The 22759-nt window shown below is 42.8% G+C and overlaps 2 long non-coding RNA genes across 4 annotated transcripts in view; both read left to right on the forward strand.

The window, feature by feature from the left end:
• Positions 1–17729, forward strand: part of LOC121094054 — a 35057-nt gene extending 17328 nt beyond the window's left edge. For all 3 annotated transcript variants that reach the window (XR_005829730.1, XR_005829731.1, XR_005829732.1), the window contains 3 exons: positions 4389–4585; positions 5812–5920; positions 17504–17729. This is a non-coding gene — a long non-coding RNA (uncharacterized LOC121094054). The remainder of the gene's footprint in view (positions 1–4388; positions 4586–5811; positions 5921–17503) is intronic.
• Positions 17730–19233: 1504 nt separating this feature from the next.
• On the forward strand, positions 19234–22474 carry LOC121094055. Its single transcript, XR_005829733.1, has 3 exons — positions 19234–19446; positions 21348–21461; positions 22263–22474. It is a non-coding gene; the product is annotated as an uncharacterized LOC121094055 (long non-coding RNA).
• Positions 22475–22759: the final 285 nt, after the last annotated feature.

Here is a 22759-nt window from a genome sequence, read left to right on the forward strand (position 1 = left end):
TGGGCAAAAAGAGGAATCAAAATTCCTACTTCCCTAATTTGCCTTTTTATTAGGAAAGCAGCAGGGTAACAGAAAACAATCACAGAAGACATCCTCCTCAATGTCTGTTGGCACCAAAATAACAGTCCTTGTTCATAATGGCTGGATCCTTGTTAGCAACATTAACAAGGTTTTGAGGCTTCTAGCACTCTTCCTATGCCTGACTCCCACCTAAAAGGCAGTGGAAAAAGCTCCTTTTTTTCTTTTTCTTTCTTTTTTGGTGGTTTTTTTTTTTTTTTTTTCCTTCCCCCCCCAGAGCAAAGGTATTTCCTAATATCTTGTTATCAGTAACAGGGTAATGCAGGTGTGCCAGGAAGGTAGCACAGGGACTGGTGTTTAAAAGGCAGTACCTCTGATAACACACTTACTTCCACTCTGCAGCTGTGAATACTTCAAAAGTTAGGTTAGTAATATTTTTTAGGTGTTGAATGCCAAGAGAAAAAACGTGAAGAAATTTTAAATTGATCTTTCATAAAGTGTTTTACCTGGAAAAAACCCACCCCTCCAGCATCAAGAAATCTGGCATTAATTTTCCAGTGCTGTGCTCTACCCTAAATGTTGTGTTTCAAAGATACTGGGTTTGGACATCAGTCACAAAGATTGTTTTGTACTTCATACAGCATACAAATCTGCTGATAATCGGGGAACACTTTCATTTCACCCTTTTTTCCCCTGAAATTTATGGGTAAACACAAAAAATGCACATGAAGCCTGGTTTGTATGCAAAAGGTATGTGCTAATCCATTTTGGATGGGCAAGTTCTAACGTCTGTTTTTGTAAACCACTAATGGATGCACCCATCGAGACATGCACATGTATGGACTGTGCCTTCAAACTGTCCTTAAATGTCCTTGAAAATCTGATTCACACTGAGCATAGGATTTACAAACTTCTTGGTGCAGAAAAAAATTTAAGTTTGCAGTAATTTATCGCAACTTTTTGATGTGATTACCTTTAAAATACGTAGGGTGCTTAAAATATGTAGGATAACACATAAAATATCTTTGCACATCAAGAAGGTGCGTAATTTTATTGATGCTTCAAGTAAATGCTTTCACCCATGCACAGCCTGGGCAGGAATCTGCCCTTGGGTAACCTCACAGGCATTGCTGTGCTGCGAGGGCGGTACAACGGACATCGACGAGAGCTCTTCTCTTCATGAGATGTTCTTGCTTGGCTTCGTTTATGCCATAGGCTGACATAGGAGTTGCTGGAAAGAACAAGCCAGATTCCTGCAGGATTTACGTAGAAAAGTCCTAGCAATAGGCTGGGGCCAGCTGTGACCAATTCTGAACTAATGCTGTGGGGAAGAGGCAGGGTGAATCCGACTGGGATTGCCAGGAGAAGCAGGGTCTGGAGCTTAGGTGGGTGGGCTGCAAAGCCTACGCTTCGACCACGGTTTGAAGTGCAGAAGTGAATTGAAAGAAAGCAGATAGGTTCATGGGTTTCAACGCATTAATTTTTGATGTTCATATACTTCATCTGTGCCACACAGACGCCAGAGATTTAAAATAATTGTGGAACGGATGCCTAGAAGCAGAAGGCACGTCACATTGAGTTCCTTTAGTGGGACTGAATCATTATTCTTCTTTATTGTACTTTCCTGTTACATCAAATGTAAATGGACATGAAAGGTGTAATTTCCTTGGAGACTGAAACAATATTTTTGTCACGTTTGGCCCCGCATCCTGTCATTCTGCCTCCCTCTGCCTGATTTTGTCATGTGTCTGTCTGAGCTTTCCATTGATAGTTACATAATTGCCTGAAGCTCTACTAATTAGTAATTAACATTCACTTTTGTCTTCTGGTTATTGAACCAGTTTTATTTGCGGGCTCTGGCAGAGCTGCTGCCTGTGAGGGTGCTGAGCTGGGTTTCTTGTAAAGCAGAACTGTCACCGTTCACTAAAGGTTGCTCTGTTGAGCCACCTTCGAAGCGAAGTTGGTGCCTTGGCTGCTCTGTGCAAGTGTTCCCCCTGGAAGACTCCCCTTCCCTTTCCTCCCGAGCCCTGCTTTGCAATAATGACCAAACAACAGCCCTGTGAAATCATTTTCCTAATGAGGGTGAAGCGTGTGACCCTGGATATTGCTTTGATCTCCTTAGCAAGGTTAAGCACAGTTACTCAAAACGCCATTTAGGTGTGTAATTTTCCTGGCTTGTTCAGGGGTAAACCCAAAGAATTTGGTGCCATCAAAGTCTGTCATAATAAAATAGATTTTAAAAAGTAGGTATGGTTATATTTTCAAAGCAAAGATTGCTGAATATCAAGGGTCTCGAGTCAGAGAAATTCTAAATCTCAGCTGAAACTGCTTTGGGGAACATTTTTGTGCATAATTTGTGTTGAATTGAGGCTATTTTTATTTTCCACATGAGGGAGATTCTGTTAGGAATGCTAATGCAATATTAAAACAATATAAGCTGAATGATTTTCTCCTTCCCAAGTAGTTCTGTTGGTGAATCTTTGCTGTAGTATCTGTGCTAAGTATGATTCCTGTTCATTAAACATAATGACACAACATTAGAAGTTAAAATAAATGCTGTGCAGGGGGCCCTGGGAGACCGAGGCTCTGAGTTTGCTTTCTGCATTTCACTTAAGTACACTTAAATTCTAAATATTTATTCGATTTGCATTTTCTTGCTTTGTTCCAGAAAGCTAGATAGAGCCTTCTAAAGTTAATGCAAAGTTCCTGTTGGGTTCAGAATATTTTGGAACAGACCCTAAATAAAGATGCACTAATCCTACACTGTGGGGTTGCACTGCAGCTATGAAAGGATGTTATTTATTTGTAGGGTTTTTATTTTCTGTTGCCTAAGATGTCACTATAGTTGTCTGGAAAAGTATACTTTCTCACAACTCTAGACTCATGCCAGTTATAAAATTTGCATTATGATTTCTTAGTGAAAAGGTTCAGAGAGTCCGTTGTCACAGAACTAAGCTGAAAATCCTTGTAATGACAAAGCTTCTCTGACACTAAGACTATGCAATCCTATTTAATTCCCTACCTTGAGATTTATTCTGCTCTGCCAGTGGAGTAGCTGATGTCTTTAGTCACTTAGCAGCAAGTTATGTCAGGAGCATTGTGGAAATGGGAGCAAGAAGAGCATTGGTTTCTTTTTTTGAGAGTTGGTTTTCTTTGGAAGGAAGACTTCCAAGAGTTCAATTTCTTGGTGTATTTAAGGCTCTCCAGATCTTAGTTGTACCCAAGTGGGAGAGTCCTCCTCTGTTGACAACTGCACCATCCGTTTCTTGCCTTGCAACAATGCCACAATTCGTCTGATGACCCAAGAATCTAATTCAAGGAGCTAAACTGGCAAAAACATGCCTGCTGGTTTTGGAGGGCAATTTTTTCTGAAGCAGGTGTCAGTGGGATGAGGCAAGCGCCAGTGCCCATGGCCTGTGGTTGGACTGGCTCAGCTGCACCATAAAGCCACTCCTTAAGTCAAGTCTAAGCCATAGCTCAGGGCATTGAGCCATGAGTATTTAATCTTCAAAAAACGAGTTTAGAAGAGGAAACACTCCTGAAAGCACGTTTTTAGTAACTGAGACCAAGCTGTGAGGAGCAAACCGTTCACAGGCGCTGGAGGTGCAAAGGCACTTTCTCCAAAGGCAGGGAGCCTTGTCAGAAGTTCCCAATGGTGTCATTGCACTTACCTCAGTCTTGCATGGCGATGAGATGCATAACAGAAATTTTATCTCGGGAAAGAGGGACCGGTTTTCTTCTGTGCTATGAAATGCTCCATTTTACAGTAGGAAAAACTGTAAAAGATGTACTGAGGAAGATGATCTCGATATGCAGCTTGTACAATCTGTAAAATTCATCAAACATTATGCAAACTACTCATATGGAAAAGACTTCATAAGCTTTATTTATATATACCTAAATAGATATATATGTGTGTATTATCACCATAATACTTATTATATAAAAAGTGTGTTAAAGTGTTTTTTCAGAAGCCTGTTAGAAATTCATTACTTTCTATTTTCTTGACATATACTGGATGTCTGTCTTCAGCTTTTTTAAAGTTAGTTATCTGCAGCTGTTCCCCGCTTTGAATTGTTTTCTCTTTGAAAAGGATGTTTCAGTTAAGGTATGGAGGAATGATTTGGGGAACATAGATAGTCTCTTCTGCGTGGGGGAAAAAATCTTTAAGATTTTTTTATCTGCCAGGATTATTTTTCCTTTTCTAGAGAATTGGTCATTTCAGTCTTTTGGCTAAAACTAAACTGCTCTATATTCTATGTTATTTAGGAGGTGTTTAGCAGTTATCATGAAAAGAAATGACCAAAGCAGCAGCATACCTGCTCTGCAGCATGCAACTTTTGTTTTGTGGTCTCTCGCTGTGCCTGCAGGTCACAGTCACCAGAACCTTCCCAGCGTGAGGAAGCGGTGGTTAGCGCCTGAATTTCCCAAGTTGCCAAGGTCAACAGCTGCAATTTATCGATACTGAATTTGAGAGACAGCTAAAATAGGTACCTTTGGACACTGAAATCATTCTTCCTGGCCCACCGTTGGATGCATGCAGATCGATACCTCTGCATAACAAAAGGTAGTGCAGGTTGCCATGGGCTTGGCAAATATTCCAGTTGCTCCAAACCCAGGGTAGTAATCCTCAGCGGGACTTGTGCAATGCATCACACTGCTATCATTTTTCTACCTAGCAGAAAGTGATAGATGAATATTTTTTCATTTCCAATATAAGAATCAAAGCACAGAATATTTAAAACTATTTTTGCCATTTTATTTTAACTTATATATTATTAGATGCTATTAAAACTTTTATAGCTTTTATAATTTATAACAACTTTTGGTTTTGTTTTTAAGCCTTAGAAAAAATACCCCTAGGTAGACAGTAATTTGTAATGATTTTTCTTTTTTTCCAACTATTTCTGAATTTGCCATACAATGCATTCTAAGCTTCAAATACTTGCCCTTGTATTCTGTAATGTTTTAAAAATATTGAAGCCATTTATGTCAAAAGTATCCATCAAACTTTTTGCCTGCAAGAAATTCAGATAGGGCTGTTACTTTTGTGTTTCACTCATACAAATTAGATGTCAGTGTCAGCAGAAAATATCTATTTAGTATGGTAAAATACCTTTCACTTTTGAGCATTTCTGTAAGACCTGTCTGTTTGCAGGACGATGTGAATGCAGTAGGTATATTTAAGAAAACAGTGAGTCTGTAAAGCAAGGCACATGGGGTGAGTGTTAGTTCCATGTTTGTCAGTGGATGGTGTTGAAGTTAATGTTTTTAAATAAAAGAAGGAATTTTTGTTGTCATGTGCATTTTTACGCTCCAGTCCAGTTTGTGCTTTGCCCCTTGTTCTGGCTTTGCCCGGAGCCCCCTCCTTGGCAAATGCTGGTGGGGAACCAATCTCTGCTGTTTTGGCTGTGCCGTGCTCTGATCCTCAGGCTCCCCCATCACTGGTTTTGGTTCAGAGCTGGCACAAAAGCCACTGGCTGCAGATAATAACCAGTGGAAGGAGAGTCACAGGGGAATAAGTAGCTGGGAGCTGGCCTGTCAACTGCATCATCCTCGGAGCTTGTTTTTCCCCCATGCTGTGAGAGTCTTCATTTTTGGCGGTTCCATGAGACAGCGTCCCATCAGCTGCTGCAGAATGCAGACTTGAAAGAAGTCTCTTCTCCTCATTTCTGTTCATGTTTCCAAGAGTTTTCTTCAGTGCTTGCTGTGGGATGAATGTGGAACAATAAAGGGGACTGCCGTACAGACTGACAGAAATTATTTTTTTTTTTTTATGGTTTTTACTGGCAGCATGAAAAGCAGAAGATGAGGTTGTATCCCTCAACCAAAGCCCAAAGGCGTTGTACTCCCACTCTGAAATACCAGTATGGACCCCATGGCAGAATTGGGACCTGGCAATGTAAGTTCTTGTTAGAAAATAAAATTCTCCTGTACCTCTGATGTCTTCCAAAGGCAAAGCCAGACCCAAGTTGCCACGGTGAGCAAGGACTTGCTGCTTTTCTTTCCCGTTTCTGTTTTTTCACATAATTTCTTGTTTTCTCAGATCTTTTCTGTCTTTTCCAACTCTCTTATTTCATTTCCTCTAATTTTTTCACATTTAGTGCCAAGCACTAATTACAAAATTACAAAAATACCTTTTGCCTTTAGTAGGAATAATCTTGATTCTCTGTTTCCTTTCTTGTGCCTCTGTCTCCCTGATTTCTGCTCTTTATTAATTCACATCCACGGTTTTAATATAAGAGTTGGAGATGGCCAGGCTGCAGTGAGCCTGGCTTGAAGTTCAGAGGCAATCAGGTCCAGTCTGACTCAAAGTACTGATGATTTAGTCTCTTCACAGTCCTGGTGTCCTCTGCAATCTCAGTGTCTACCTATTACCCATCTTTTACAGTTAAATGACTCAGATTGCACAGGAAACCCCACTTGTAGCCTTCAAAGATGTTATTAATCATGGGCAGTGTCTTTCTGATGGTCCCATATGCTGTTTATGGGTTTACACACCCATCACTGCTTTTTAGTGGTTGTTCAAATGGCTTGCCTTTATTTTTAAATGGGTTAGATACATTCATCCAATTGCTTCCAATTGAGAGCAGTAACTTTTAATTGAGCTGTGATTAGCTTCTTAAACTACCTGAATCTGGTGGCAGAAATACAATGCACCTTTTGTTAATTAGGAAATTGATTGCTTGGTTGTGCATCCCTGGTGGTAAATATGATGACCTTTAACATGACAGTGGATCGGTGGATCGATAGTTCAAGGGTTTGATTTCTTTGTTTTAAAGCAATCAGATGTAAGCATACCCTCCCCCACTGCAGAAAAAAATAAAATAAAATGGTTTGAGTAGATCTAAGAGTTTAACACAGGCAATGTTGCATTGCATCCCTTCTTGGTGCTTCTGAGCGTATATTTAGACTTGGGTTGCTGAAAATCAAAATATGATGCAGAAATGATAGCTTCTGCCTATAAACTTATTTTTTATTATCTTAGGGATGTCTCTGCCTCAGCATTTTTATTTTCTTTTTGCCTTCAGGAGAAGTTGACAGATGTATATGTCTTTAGAAACACCAGAATTGAATACCTACGGAGTAATTACCCTAGGCAGCTGTAAATGATACCTCTGCCTACCCCTCCCATAAGTATTTCAGCTTAGTGAGTTGTATTATTTGTGTTTTCACTGAAACTGAACTCACTTGTCTGAAATGCGACAAGATGTGTTGCCTCAAATTGTACTGGAATATTTTATATGCTTTTGTGTTCAGAGCAGATGAGGAAAGCAAAGGGAACTTGCTGCCATTGATGAGCCAATTACCCTGTGCCTTAATTGGCGGTCCTGGGTGAAACCCTTCCTGCACCAGCTGTAACGCTTTCCCAGTACTGGACTGTAATCTACTTTAGGCAGCATCCTGATAACGTCCTCTTATGCCATGGACCGAAGCTATGCAAGGCTGGTGCCTTTCCAAATGATTGCCTTGTCTTTATAAGGAAACAGTTAATTCATGTGAAATCAATCACCAATCTAAGTCCCACGTTCTTTTGGGCTGCTTTGTTGATACACATTTCCAAGTCTTTTGCCCAAGTTTTCAGGGGAAAAAAAAAAAAAGTGATTAGTCATGTGGTTTAGCTGCTTCCTTTCTCAGCATGAAGTTCCTGAAGGTAAGACATCCCTAAAGCAGCTCACCAGTAACTCTGTGACTTACCCGATAGTCCTTGTAGTCCTTGTCAGAAATCTCTCTATACAGAACACTACCTTGAAACTTGTGCCCGGTTGTTGTTTTTTAGGTAAAATTAATTTAGATAGCTCCTTTTTAAAAACTATGCTCATTCTAGTTCCTCAGAGGACCTGGTACAGTGGTTTGAGCAATGCAGAGGCATGGCTGGTTCTTCCTATTAAGTCTGTGCTCCTCACAGTGGCTTGAGGTCTCTTCAATATTTTACACAGTGATATCCCTCAAAGACCTGCCCTCTTGAAAGAGCAGGCTGGATCTGAGGGCAAGGAGCACAGTAATACAAACTCGAATGACCTCCTTCCAGCAAATTTGAACTTTCCAGTTCAAGTGGAAGTATGTTTCTGCTGAGACTGGTAACGTTTTGTCCTTCTTTCTATAAATCAACCCCGAATTATGCAGCAGGATGTTCAGGAATCTCAGTGCCTGAAAAGGGTAAGAATGACAGGGACAATTACTGCTAAACTATCAGCTCTAAAGAACCTGTCTATATTCAGGTTTTTTTACAGACCAAAGCCATCGTCGTTTTACAGCAGGCCAAAAGCTTTACTGTCCCTCACAGAAAGACGGTTCCAGTCCTGTTCTTAGGTATATACTGCAGAGCTACCACATGAACAGCCCTATATGTGGATGAGAACACGCTAATTCAAAACAGCCAAGAAAATGCACGCTGCTCATCACTGCTTGTGGAAGACTGCTGCTCTGCTGAGTCACTTGAATGCCTCAGGTCCCAACTTTTACTAGTATTTATGTTCCACTGTATTTTATAATTGCTGCTTCAGTTTGAGCGTTAGAGTCACTTATGGAAAGACAAAGTTTGAATCAATAGGCATTGGTTTAGAAAAAGTCCCAGATGGAGAGCAAAAGGTCTGACAAACATGCCTCCTTCCTGCAGACCTTCAAGGTAAGACGGGTTCCCTTCACTGAAATGGGCATATTACAAACTTTTTACATGTTGTAAATTTTTAAATCTTTTTAGCTACAAATGCTTAAGTCATAAATGGGCTGAGCAGTCTGCAAAATATATGAAACGTGAATTTATATATGGGAAGTGATCTCTGGTGGGATGCCTGCTGGGGGAGGCTGGGGTGAGCTGGAGTTCTGCAAAATTTACTGACCTGTACGAGACCAAAGCAACCAGGGAATGTAGGACCTTTTCATGTGGCTTTTCTCTCTTACATCTGCTAGCGTTGGCAGAGGTGTCATACACTTCTAGTAAAAGTATTCTACTTATATAGGGGAAATGGTTTGTCTTTCAGAAAAATCACAGATAACCATCAGCAGCATCTCTGTCATGTATAGGAACTGCAGAGTCATCCACCACTGAAAGAGCATATAACAAAACATTTTTCTGACACAATCCAGTTTCTGGATGTTTCTTTAACATTGTGCTCCCAAAGATCCATTTCGGTGGTCACTTATCACTCGTAATTACAGGTCTATAATAAGATATGATAATTCCCTGTCATTGGAGGCGTAGTTCTGATGATGAAAGGGTAGAAGACTTTGAAGTGAAATAAACAGTGAAAATATGATCAGATGGAAGATAAATGAGATCCCATAGGAGAGAAAAAATTGCTGGCACATTATAATTTTAACTCCTGAAGCCCTGTGTGCTGTCTGATCAGCAGTGAAGGAAAGATGTAGTTTGAGGCTCAGGTTCAGGATAACGAATCAAAGCGGACTGTTACAGGTGCTGTTAGATGAAGAAGACTTTACGTTAGCTAGACATCGTAGTGGCTGGACATCACCAGTGGTTTGAGTCTGGGTATGTCTTTGCACAGGTTTTCTAATAGGATCTTCGTTCAACACAATCTGTTTCATGTATAAATGTTAAGTCTTATTTAGTTGATGTTTTTAAAATTACTTACTATTTGTTATAGTTAAGATTAACCTTTCATATCTGATGCCTTACAGATATTAACAGTTTATCTGCACTCAGGGCCATTCAAGGAAAACTGCAGTTTGAAATAGTTTCATACATTTCTTCTCCAAAGACTTAGATGAGACTCAAAGCTAAAATAAATGTGCAGAAACAACATCGGCATTTTGAAACTCAACATAATTTAGAGCATATTGCATGATTGAATTACAACCTAATATCTCATAATTTTTCCCACTTGTCAGAAAAGGTCATGCAATGCTGTAAACAATCAATAGTTTTCATGTCTAAAACGAAGAAGTTCGAACAGTTTTTCATGAGCTGTGAAGGTTAAATGAGGCACTTGCCAAGATCTATTGAGAGCCATCCAGGCTTTACATATTTTATAGTATGCTTAGTGGCATACTCATTACCATTACCATTAATGGCTTATGATTAATCAAAAGAATTTGGTTTAGATCCTGCACATGGGAATCATATAATTTATCTCATCTTCTGGGGATTATCCTGAAGAAAGTGCTATGCGAATGAACTTAATGTACGCTGGAGTTTATATGGCATGTTATGTGCAGCTGTGCCAAATGTTATAATCTAAGAAAGAAAAATATGCGCTTTGTGTATAATATCACAGCATTTACATTTGCACAAAGCTTTGGTTCAGTAATTCTTGGCGTGTCTCTTGTAAACCACCATTATTACAGGCATAGAGTTGGCCGTATAGAAAACACTATAGACTGAAACTCGGCAGTTGGCTTGTCATGACTGGGGAGCAGATTAGATTTTGCCAGTTTCGGGAGATACTGGTGTGGTTGTGCGCTTGCACTGTGTAAATGTGTATGTATTTATAAGGAGGCTTGGGCGTTTGACATAGGAAACGGCAGCTGGGATCTCGCTTCAGCGGCAGCGGGTTCACAGTGGCCTGTACGGTAGGTCTTCAGAAGCAGCAATGAGTGTACCTGTGGTCTCACGGGGAGAACAAAAACCCATGCGCGGAAATAGTGGATGCGTGCAGACTACTCCTCGTTAGATCCTTTTGCCAAATTCAGGGCTCAGTGGGAGCTGGGAAAGCAGAGCCATCTCCCACTGGGGCCAGCACAGAGTCGCGGTGCAAGGGGAAAGGCTCTGACAGAGGCAGGTGACAAGTCTGCAAGCAGACCGTCCCGGACTTTGCCGAGACACACGGGCCTCCAGCATTTCCCAGATGGAGATTTTGCCAGGAGAAAAGAGCCAAAAGCTGCTCTACCCAGGAAGAGATGCCGTCAGGCAGCTCAGCAGCTCCTGCCTCTCGCTGGGGAGATGGGTCATGATCATCCCACTCTGCACTGAGTGCGGGCTTTGCTGGGTGCCCAGAGGTGTACAGGATACAGCCATTTCCCCAAAAATGTCAGTGTGGTGGTGCTCAGAAAGTGGAAAAATGACATGTTGTCATATGCTACTTTATTCCAGAGTGGGCAGCAATAGGAGTGGATATAGTCACAGGGTACATGAAAAGTGCTGTGTCTCAGCTTTTAAGTAGAGCAGGTTTAGTCACTGCATTTGATTGATATCACCCAAGAATGCTTTAAGATGCGTTTATGTCAACCCTGCAGTGTGGAGGTGCCTGGAGATGCCTGAGTCGACCCCGGCACTGGGCTCAGGACCGTGCTGCTGAAGCCAGTCGCCCCCGCTGCCCTCCTGGCGCTGCACCCTGCCTTTCAGCCATTTATCAAGCTGGGTTTTGCTGCTGGGAGGAGAAGTTAATGCCTGCTCCAGTGATAGCAATTGTTGTTCTGCAGCTCTGTCCTTGCCTTTGAAAATAAGGCTTAAAATATTGTCATCAACCTGGATCTTAGCAGAGTACAGATGATAAGGGATTAGTAAATAAAGCAGGGCATCGGTTTGGCCACAGGGTCAGCTTATTGTCTAATCCTCACTATCTCCATCTCACTTTCTGTAGACAGGGAGGCTAATATCTGTTTATGGATCTCCTGGGGTCTTTGGGAGGATTAATCACTGAGTGTTCATAACCTATTTTTTAAGTGCCAAGTATTATGAGAGATTTGTGGGGACAGCGTAAAGTAATACGCATCATGGCAAAACCAACAGGGTCTGATACGTTCACTCTCTATTTTCTTCAGAAGGGTTCAAGAAATTCGATTGGATGAACTTCATTTTACAGCTTAGGATTTAATGGTGACCAAGGAGCAGCACAAAGTTGTAGGTAACCAAACTGATTTACTTTGTGTCTGCTCAACAGGAGTGGTGCACGTCTAGTTTCTGATTTCCAGTCCTGAAAGCCTACTGCACCTGTTGATAGCACACGTCTCCATCCAGATCAGGCTCTTCCTATCTGTATCTCTTAGATGCAGAGGTATGAGATGCCCAAATGCTCTATAACAAGTTACCAGGGACTAGTATTTCTCTAATTCCAAAAAAATAAATAAATAACTGAAGAAATGCAAATCAGTCAAAGTTTGTACAAACTCTCCCCTCTCTCTGCCCCGGTAAATAAGTCTGAAATGGTCTTTGAGCCTTAGAGGTTGCAGAAAGCCCAGGGACACACCTGAACCTGAGCTCTTGAGGAACACCAGCTCAATTCTGTTCTCAAATTGTCATTGCACAGGGATGGTCTTTATTCTTAAACACCCAGGAATTAACTGCTTACAGCAGTTAATTTTAATATCAAAGGCTTGCAATAATATGTTTGAAGATTATAACCTTATGAGGCCTTTGTAGTGCTACGCAGAGAAGTGGTTATGAAATTTTTTTTCTAGGAAAACCCCACTTTGTCTAATGTCAGAAATCGCAAAGAAGATGCAAGGGAAAAGATAAACCAATCTTAACCTGGAGCACCAGTGTCAGTTTTCCCTGTTTGCTCCACACACCAAGGTTGTAGGATACCCACACTGGCATCGGGTAGCTGGGCTATAAGGCACTTTAAGTGCAGGTGGCACTGAGCTCCGTGCTGCAGTATTTCCCTAGTCCATTAATAGTAACCCTGTCTGAGCACCCTGCAGCCTTCAACGCCTACATTTCATGTACAACACTTCGGGAGAAATCCAGAAATCAGGGAAGCCACTGCCATGGGGGGCCTGGGGTTCCATCCTTAGGGTGAGCAGTCTCTCGTCGGGGATTTGGGCTTTGCACAGTGCCTAACCAAACAGTGGGTTGTTGTCTTGCCATGATGAAAAGAATACAGTGTTTTGGTTATAAATGAGATTAATTTAAATGTGGTGTAACCCCCATCAACAGTCACTTGCCAAGGTGATCATCCAGTGCAGATGCGTTCCACTGGCTGAGTGGAGAGACTTAAGGTCCACGTAACCCGACTGTGTAGCATTCTTTGACCATCTACACAGGTAAAGGGCACTCATCCTACCTGACCCTTAAGGCAGAATGGTGGGCACTTGTCCGAGAGTCAAGGCTGCAGCTCTGGCGGGGGGTCTGCGGTGGCTAATGCCTCCACCCAGATGGAGCTGCTGCCGGGGGAGGCTGTAGCGCAGACCTGAGGCTGCAAGACGTACCTGGACCCTTCTCCTGGGGCAGGGACAGGCAGCAGACCTGCCTGAAGAAGGTGTGCCTAGGTGGAAACCTCCTGCAGCCGGTGGCTGAGCTGCAGGAGGTGGTGAGGAGGCTGTGTAACCTCTGGGAGGCTGGGAAGGATTTAAATAGTTGCTGACAAGTGCAGTCTGCAGTGGACCCCACAGCCTGTGGCCAAACAACCCAAAACTCCCCCACCGGCACACACAGCCAGGAGAGGGACCAATAATGCAGAAGAACGGAAGCTCACAACGGCAAGGACCTGCAGGAGGAAGAGACATCGCCCAGAGCCCGAGGTGCCCTTGCAGAACCACTTCTGCCCTCTGCAGAATGAAGAGGAGAGACCCATCACATCAGGAGGGACACTGCAGCTGACTAAGGCAGCCTGATCTGCTTTACACTGAAGTTACCAGGGGAAAGAAATCTCAGCCCATCCTCCTCCTACCAGGCTGATGCCAGTGCCGGCAATAGATGCCCAGCACCTGGAGAGGAATCACAGGTCAACAGGAGAGCACCTATAGAGCAGCACAAAGGTAGTCCAGCCTCGCCAGCTGGTAAGCCAGCTCCATCAGGGGCCCAACCGAAACGCTCCATACAAACACACGTAGCATGGGGAATAAACAAGAGGAGTTGGAGGCATGTGCAGGCCTGCAGGGCTATGACCTTGACTGGCATCACAGAGATGTGGTGGGATGGCTCTTATGACAGTAGCATTGGGAAGGAAGGGTAGAGGGTTTTTATGAAGGACAAGCAGGGGAGATGAGGAGGGGGTGCTGCCTTCTATGTGATACAGGATAGTGATAGAGGAGCCCATGAGGAGGGGTGCTATGCTGGACCTTGTCACCAACAAGGAGGGGCTGGTGTGGAATGTGAAGCTCAAGGGCAACTTAAAAGGGCTGATGAGAAAGCTGGAGAGGGGCTTTGTACGTGGGCACGTGGTGACAGGCCAAGGGGGAATGGCCTTAAGCTGGGAGAGGGGAGATGTAGATGAGCTGTGAGGCAGAAATTGTTCCCCGTGAGGGCGGCGAGGCGCTGGCCCGGGCTGCCCAGAGCAGCTGTGGGTGCCCCATCCCTGGCAGTGCTCAAGGCCAGGCTGGATGGGGCTGGGGGCAGCCTGGGCTGGGGGGAGGGGGCCCTGCCAGGGCACGGGGTGGGACTGGGTGGGCTTCAAGGTCCCTTCCAAACCAAACCGTTCTGTGAGTCTATGATGAAAGGATTTTTTTTTTCAGGAGAGGCAAGCAGTTGATCAAGCAGAGAGAGGGTGAGCAGGAAGGCAGAAAGTTCATCTATCAAAACTGGCTCTTTTCAGATGTAAGACAATGGTCTTAAATGACTTTCACAATTTGCTAAATTTGCTGATCCTATTTTTCAGTGAATAAGAAATACTGATTAACAACATCATGATTCATAAATAGCCCCTGAAGCTATGAAAGCCTGGTATGGAGTTAAAAGGAAGAGTCCATGCAGGGAATAAGCCTGTGCCCTTTTAACAGCTTTGGGCATCGGTGTAAACAGTCTTTGAACCACTGTTAAAGTCCTGCAACATCTGTTTTCTTAACACCATGAGCAATTGAGTTTTCTCAGTACCTGGATTATTCACTGTGACAAGAAGAAGAGATTTTTCTTTGCCAATCGGCCGAAACGTCCTTGTTGGGGCAGGAGCTGTGCATGCCAGCAGGATGAGGGTCTGTCCCAGGCACTTTCAGACACCTCTTGGAAATGAAGTCAGTGGAAACTTTCCCACATACAGGCACTCTGACTTTGGTATGAGCTCAAAACACTGTGAATTTTGAGACCTCTGTGTATTCGTTTGGGTTTTGGTGTTGTGGGTTTTTTTTTGTTTTTGTTTTGGTTTTTTTTTGTTTTTGTTTGTTTTCTTTCTCTGTAATTTTGCAGTGGAAAAGGAGGTGGCCGAGCAGGCATCAGGAGAAGTGAATGAATTTATTGGACCACTTGCACACTGTAATGTTATTCCGCTACCAAGGATGGCAGCGTAAATCTCAGACAAAACAAATTCATTTTAGAAAGGTTATATATATGCAGATTATTTGCATCCCAACCCCTGTGTATGCCTCCCCCGCCCCAATAAACAAACAGCTTTTTTGTCCTACTGCAATCTCTGAGGATATTTGCAGAGATAAACATGCACTGAAGTCCTTGCAGAATGGAGCATTGAATGGGAAGCAAAACAAAAACAGGAATATTGTCACCATCTTTCCTGTTTAAAAAGAATAGGTACTAAATTCTCTCTGTTGAATCAAAAATACCCTCCTGGACCAGGTCCTGGCTCTGCACTGTCTTGTTTCTCCTGCTCAGGAGCAGGACACATTTTTGGGGGACTTCAAGGTGAAATCAGAGTGACTGTGCTTGGTAAAAATTGCAGAACCTTCCTTTTTGAAAATGCCTGCCACTATGGCTATAAGGATTATTTTTAGAATAGATACCTTACCTCCTCTTGAGATGAGGGGGAGGGGGGAAAAATCCCCAGCCTCAAATCCCAAGCTGGTAATGTGTCATATCAACCAACAAAAGCCCCCCAAACAATGTCGGAATTATTCCCAGCAGTAGCTCCACTATTGAAACAGGAGCTCCAAGAAGGCCCTTAGAGATTTTATTTTATTCTGCTTTATAAGGCAGGAGATCAGGCAAGGAAAAGAAGAATACCATCTTAAAAATCTCCAAAAATAAATTATAAGGCTATATTCTCCCAATTTTCACTCTGAGCATCTGGGTAGGGTTGGTCATAGAGTAGAAAACCAATGCGAGGAAAAACCTGTGAGTCCCAGGGAGACTGCGAACGTGTCTTTGAAGCTCATTGCATCCTCTGGGGGCCATGGGGTGCAGCAGGGCAGCGGGCATCCCCGACCCGCAGGCAGGAGGAGGGCTGGACCTAGGGGCAGCAGTGCCACTGACTGCCACCTTGGACATCTCAGGCTACGGTTTGCCGTTGTCTTTTACGACACAGATCTGAGTGTCTTCTGTCACAATATACCATGTTATTAACAGCAACTGAATATTGTTAAGTAGAAGTAGTGCAAAGTTAGATGTAATGAGTTTATTTAGCAAGAACCTGTGTTCTGTGCCTACAGTTTCACCATCCTCATCCTTTACCCTGTTGTAAACTGCAATTCTGGGCAACGTTTACATGTTGATTTGCCAAAATTAAACTCCTTGTTAGGTTATTCCACATCGGAGAAAGTGATGTTGTGACTTGATATTTCTTTGACTGAATCCTGCTGGTTTTTATCATATTTTAGCCTCTTAGGACAGAAGGAGCAGGACATCTTTAATGTGTTTGGAAATGTATGGCCAATGAATGCAACCTGTGAAGGAAATGCTCGTATTTGCCCTTTTGGATTGTCTCCAATCTCTTTGCAGGCAAAGTTTTTAATTTTTTGCCCCTCATTGCCAGCCTCATTCTGCCTTCCTATTATTGCATTTGCTGAAAGAGCACCCGGCCCAGGGGACCCCCAGCCCCCGCTGATGAGCTCCCCATTTGGAGTATCAGGTTCCCCCACCACATCATCAATGGGGGGGGAAAAAAACCCACTTTATTCATTAAAGTAGAAAGGAAGAAGGCTCAGACAGTAGCATGTAGCTGATGGCAAACTTTGATATGTCCCATTATAACAGTACTGTGATGAGATTCAGTTATCAATTCATTAAGTCCCTCCATCTTCGTTTTAAAAAGATCATTTTCCATTGGTGGGTGGCAGATCTTCCATGTTCTGTAATGTAATCCATCTTTTTCTAGCTCAGCTTCCAAGGCTGTCTCACTGCTGAAGGCTGATGTCGGAAAAGATTTGAGAGTTGTGCACATCGGGTTTCTGCTGTCATGATTGAATTGTCTGCTGATACATATATTGCTGTGACTCAGGAAGGAATTTACTGTGAACGCAGTCCTTCTGGGAAGGATCTTTCAGTACCAGGAGATAATTAACTAATGCAGGTGCTTTGTTTTTTATAACAAATCTCTGGTGCTTCCGCCAAAAATTAGTCACATCTTCAGCTATGCAGATACATGAGGCTCCACTTAGCTCATCAAATCTGTACTTAGTAAACCTGATGCTGCCTTTTAGGGGTGTTTCATTTCCACAAGTGAAATGAAAGTAATCGATACTTAGTACCCCAGAAAACAGAGGTTTTTTCTTCCGGTCATTCTGTGGTTCTTCTTTCTAGGGAACCCATATATCTGTATGCATTTAGAGGAATGATTGCTGGCCTAGTTAGTGAGAATATAATACTTTCAGACTGGGTTAGAGTTCTCCTCTTTCGTCTAGACTTTGCTTGAGAAGCTTCCCCCAGAATCGTTGCTTGGTATTCAGGGTGTCATGATTTAAAAATGCTTCTGATTTCCAGAAAAAATAAAATAATGAAAAAAAGATGCTAGCCGGGAAGTGATATTGGATGCAGAGGAGGTCAGCAGCTCTTGCTGAATGAGCCCATCGCGCTGCAGCTGGCACCAGAGGCTCTCGGGCTGCGGATGACTTCAGCGCTTTGCATGCCGGGCTGGGCTGCTCAACACGGCCAAGACTGACTTTTCCAAGGAGCAGTGGGAGCAATAAACAAAGACAGACTTGGGTAACTCCGGTAAGGACACTTCCAATCTTCTATTATTTTTCTAATGGCAGAACAGGGAGAGATTTTAAATGGATGCTGCATCTGAGAAATGTAAAGGTGGTTCCTCCGGATGAGCCTTGTGCTGAGCAGGGCTGCTGGTGTGGAAGCGGAGCGATGTGCTGGCCATGCTGCCTGCGGCGGCTGCCGCTTGCAGAGTGTGGGGAGCTGCGGGCAGCACCTCCTGCCTGGGTGGGAAGCAATATTTATGGAGTTGCAGTAGCAACTGCTTCTTCCAAGTAATAAATAGTTGATCTCAAAAGGTCATGATCATATATAATATTCTTCTAGTAATGCATGCACAATAAATACATAGAGTTTGCTGTGGCTGAATTTATCAAGGCAGGACTCTGGTCCTGTAAGGAGCTGATGAGATCGGGCACTAATCCTGTGGGATGAAGGACTTTTTCTGTCAGCTGCTGGAGTGGTTGACGGCGTCTGCTGAGGGGTGCTTGTGTGAATCTGAAGTCAATGCTAAAATACTCAGCAGCTTCAGCCAACAGATCGCATGAAGAGGCGCTTTAAGATAACCAGAGTTGCAAGAGTTTGTCAGCAGTTGTTACTGTGGAAATCTTTACAGGATGTGCATGCTTACAGCTGCATCTTGCAGAGGTCCTCATACATAGTGACATAATAGAAGAAATTTAACTTTTTTTTAGCTGAGAAAATATGAGCCTGTAATTGGATTAGCTGGGTTTTAATTTGCGCTTTTTTCCTTTGTTTCCTCTCTTTGATCGCTAACAATATCCGTGCTGCTGGTTTACTCCAGCAATTAATTTTTAGCTTTTATTGTAATAATTATGAGTTCACAAACACTTCCGAGCAGGTATATAGGTTTACTGTATAGTTAATTCCTACATACAGTATGTGTTTATGTGAAGAAACCAAATCTTAACAACAATTAACTGTTGGAACAATTTAAAATGAGATAGAAAGAACAAAGTGCTTTGTTTTACACACTCAACCAAGGTTTTTAATTGCCAGTGCTTGTGGAGCAGCATTTGAAACGTGCTCTGCCCTGCTGACCGCTCACCCAGGTTTCTGGAAGAAACATGTAGTGTCTCTAATCTAGTTTTATTTTATTTCCAAATAGCCGTCTTGGCCCACAGGGACCAGCAGCCACTGCCTTTGGTTGCTGCTCCCTCCTGGGGTTTACTCCTGGTGGTGGTGCTGCACCCAGGCAGCGGCACGCCGTGTTTTTGGAGCTGGGGCATCCTCCCCATGCTGGGACCCAACTCCCATGCATTGCTATGGGGACCGCTATGGACTCTAGTGTCATCTAATCTTACTGAAAAGAGGGGGTCTGTCTTTGTAGATGGTGCTCCTGTTTTTCCTAATTGCTACTCGTTAGCAGAGATGTGCGTTCATCACCACACCGCTCCGGGGAGTTTGCAATTGACTGTAATAAAATAAGTAGCCATTAAAGCCACAATAAACATTTGTTTCTTTTGCTTTGCCTTCCACAAGGAGTAACACAGGAGTCCTGAGAAAATGTATGTGACTTTACCGCAAACCAAGGCAGAAAGTCCTGGTGAAGGAGGCACCTCGTGGCGGCGGCGATGGCCCAGGAAGGGAGGGGGTAGGCTGCACGGAGGGCAAAACCAGCTTCACTGCACCCCTCACTCGGGGAGAGGGGTCTTTTCAAACCTGAATTTTATAAAGCCACAGGACCACGAAAGTATAAGGTAAGCCCAGGTAAGGGATTTGGGGAAAACCCTGTGGAAGCCCCTCTCCGTCTGGCTGATGCTGAGATGAGCGTTGGCACTGGTGTCTGCGGTGGGGAGCGATGTGGCGGAGGCCACCAACCCACGCTTCCATCACAGGAGGGATTTTCCACTCACAAATAGTCCTTGGTTGTGCTTTCCTTTTCTGTCTCTATTTCTTTGTGAGGATCTCACATTTATTATTGACTTTCTTTTGGTCATACTTATGTAAAAACTGATCAAATTTAATTTAGGCTCAAAGAATACAATATGGGATTTAATACAGTAATTAAAGGGACTTAGGTTCTGATTTTATCTGTAAGTGTTCAGAAATCTGGGCATCCAACCTTCCATCTATGGAGTAACTCCAACGTTTCCATCAACATCAGCCGGAGGGTGCTATTCTTTTTAATTGTAGCGGTCAAAACAAGATGTGCATCTGTTCTGCCAGTAAATGGAATTTCATTGAGGTACAAATAATAATAAGACATCATCATGAATGATATTTAGTACTGTTAACCCTCTTAGGTTGGCGTGTGGGTGTGTAAGATGTCATTTTTCTTAAATACATTTTTGCAGAAAATTGTTTTCTTGCCCTGGCTTTTAGAATGCAGTGGATCCCTAGAGTTTCAAATGGCAGTTCTCTACCGGTGATTCAGTGATTGTTAGTCTCCTCCTCATGCTACGTTGCTGTTCCCCTCTCAGACCCAGGAGCAGATCCCACAGAAGAGAGATCTTTCTTTGATCCACCACGGAAACGAACATTCCTCCTGCTTTTTTTTGTCCCAGAAGTTAGGATGCTAGCTCAGAGCACTTGTGGAAATAGCAATTTCTGTCTAATAGCTTGGTTATAGACATGAAGCTACGAAGTCTAATGAGCTGTACGCTCTAATGATGTCCTGATAATGGTAGAATAGAAGAGATTATACATATATATATTTTTAAATTTACAAAAGGCTAAGAGTAATGAAGTGTGGAAGGATGAACTGTTTGGGTGGAGTATCATGAACCCCTGAGTCAGGCAGGTGGGATACTTAAAAAAAATATAGGATCTTTCCCATAGTGATATTCCCTGCTATTTAGGAAGCTCATTATACCCTCTCTTAATTTTAACCCATATGATCATAGTTACTACAGATCTTAAATAACATCTACCCTGGATAATCTATGATAGGTTAGATCTAGCGGCACAAATTCTAAGCCTCCTAATGACATTCAGATGATAAAAATATTTTATTTATAGATTATATTACTCACCTAACTGTATACTGAAACTGAAAGAGAAGAAAAACACAGTCTGCATGGAGCTAATGCTGAGCAGATCGAGACAGAGCGGACTGAAATATTGGGTTTAAAGCAAAATACTCCTTTTGCTCAGTTCTGAGAAAAAAACAGAGATATTTTTTTTTCCCTTTGCATTCTCAAAGCTCAGTGCTAGGAACTGCTGACGGACACTTGGATTAGAACTCTTTTGCATAAGCAACACACATTTATATGAACAACAGTAAATTGTCCCCCCCCAGCCCCCCAGTCCTGGTACCTTGAGGGGCATGGCAGCGGCCAGGCACTCGGACCAGATCTCACAGGAGTGTCCAGAGCTGCCAGGCTTTGAACGAGCTGCTGTGGCTGTTTTGTTCATGACACTTCTAAGGTGAAACTTGAGATTTTTGTTCAGACATACATTCAGATCTTTGTTGTGTTATTGGTTTTGCCCCTGTATTTCTTCCCTGTACAGGGAGCTAAAAAGGCTGCAGGCAGCCCCTTGGCACAGTTGCCCCATCATGGGATCTCTGGGCAGCCAGGGAAAAGACTCAAGTATTTTGGCAAAAAATTCTGAATAAGATATATTTTTGTTTGTTTGTTTTGGTTTTTGTTGCATGCAGATCTCCTCAGAGGAAAAGAGCTCAGAGCGTGTTCTTACACACCCACAAGACACTGTGATGCTTTGCAGTGGTTTCCATTGCTGTTACAAATGCACCATAAAGCTCAAGTGAAAGGTAAAGAACAAAGTACCAAATTATTCTCCTGGACTGATGATATTCCACTTCATTGTCTAAACTTCTAAATCTCATAGGACTTTATCAGGTGTTGATATAAACTGCTATTATTATTATTATTACTACTATTATTATTACTACTACTATTATTACTACTACTACTATTATTATTTTTATTATTATTATTATTATTATTATTTATTATGGCAAACAGATTTGATTTTTGTGAAATCTGCAAATGCTTTCACCAAATTGCTTCAGCTGGCAATTTTAAAGGGGCTGATATTCGCAGACCTGCTGCTGGCTCCTTAACAGCCTGGACAGGCAGAGCTGTCTCTGGGTGACCCACCAAGAAGGAGTGGAGGAAAAAAAAAGAATATTAATAATGAGGCCAGCTTGGTTTGCAGTGTGCTCTGGAGCTAGTTGTGCAGCCACTCAAGTGTGCTGCCCAGGGGGCATGCAAACAGAAGGGAAATAGTTTGCAGGACGCCTCCATCCCAGCTGCATAAGCAAATGCTAATGTGCATGTAGCAGAGTTGTGCCTAAAATCATTGTGCACTGGATTTATTAACAGCCCATGTAGCTGGCCTTTAAACTCGGATCTTTTGCAGGAGCTGAGCTTTGGAGAGAAATGTTCCCCAGAAATGTTGTCCCAGAGGCCACAGAAGCCTTTTCCGAGTACTTGGACCAGGACAAGGCGATTCGAGCCTTCCTAATTCTGCCTTACATTAAGTAAATTATTTCCTGTATGAGTGCTGAACTTGCTGAGGCAATGTTTTCTTGCTCTCTTTATGTTGGCAGAGAAGCATCATGTGCATAAGGACCTGCTGGGAGGGCAGAGGAGGGACAACAAGGACCTGTAGAGCACAGTGGGATGGAAACACTTAACACAGCTCTTTAATCTGGACCTTTATTCCCTCTCCAGTATCTCTTACAATGATTTATACAAGTGAGGTACAGCACTGCCAGATCTGCATGAATGCTTCTAGGATCAGAAAAAAAAAAAATTCCCATGTGCACTTGTCATTTTTTAACTGTTTTAAAAAATATTTTATTTATTCAGTACCATGTATTTTTTGCAAGTTTTACATAAATATTTATAACCCCCTGTGTATCTTTGATATGAAAGTAATTTCTCTTATGATTCTTGTTCAGGAAATTACAGCCTTCTCAGCAGATATTAGGGAATCCCTTGCTCCTTGTATCCCTTCTTCCCCCTGGCCTTGTGTGGAGGAATAATTTCTTTGGTCCCTTCTGAGGGTGACAAAGTGCAGGCGCAGCCCAATTGCCATTAGCGC

This window comes from Falco naumanni, chromosome 9 (genome assembly GCF_017639655.2).
Source record: "Falco naumanni isolate bFalNau1 chromosome 9, bFalNau1.pat, whole genome shotgun sequence".
NCBI classification, from domain to species: domain Eukaryota; kingdom Metazoa; phylum Chordata; class Aves; order Falconiformes; family Falconidae; genus Falco; species Falco naumanni.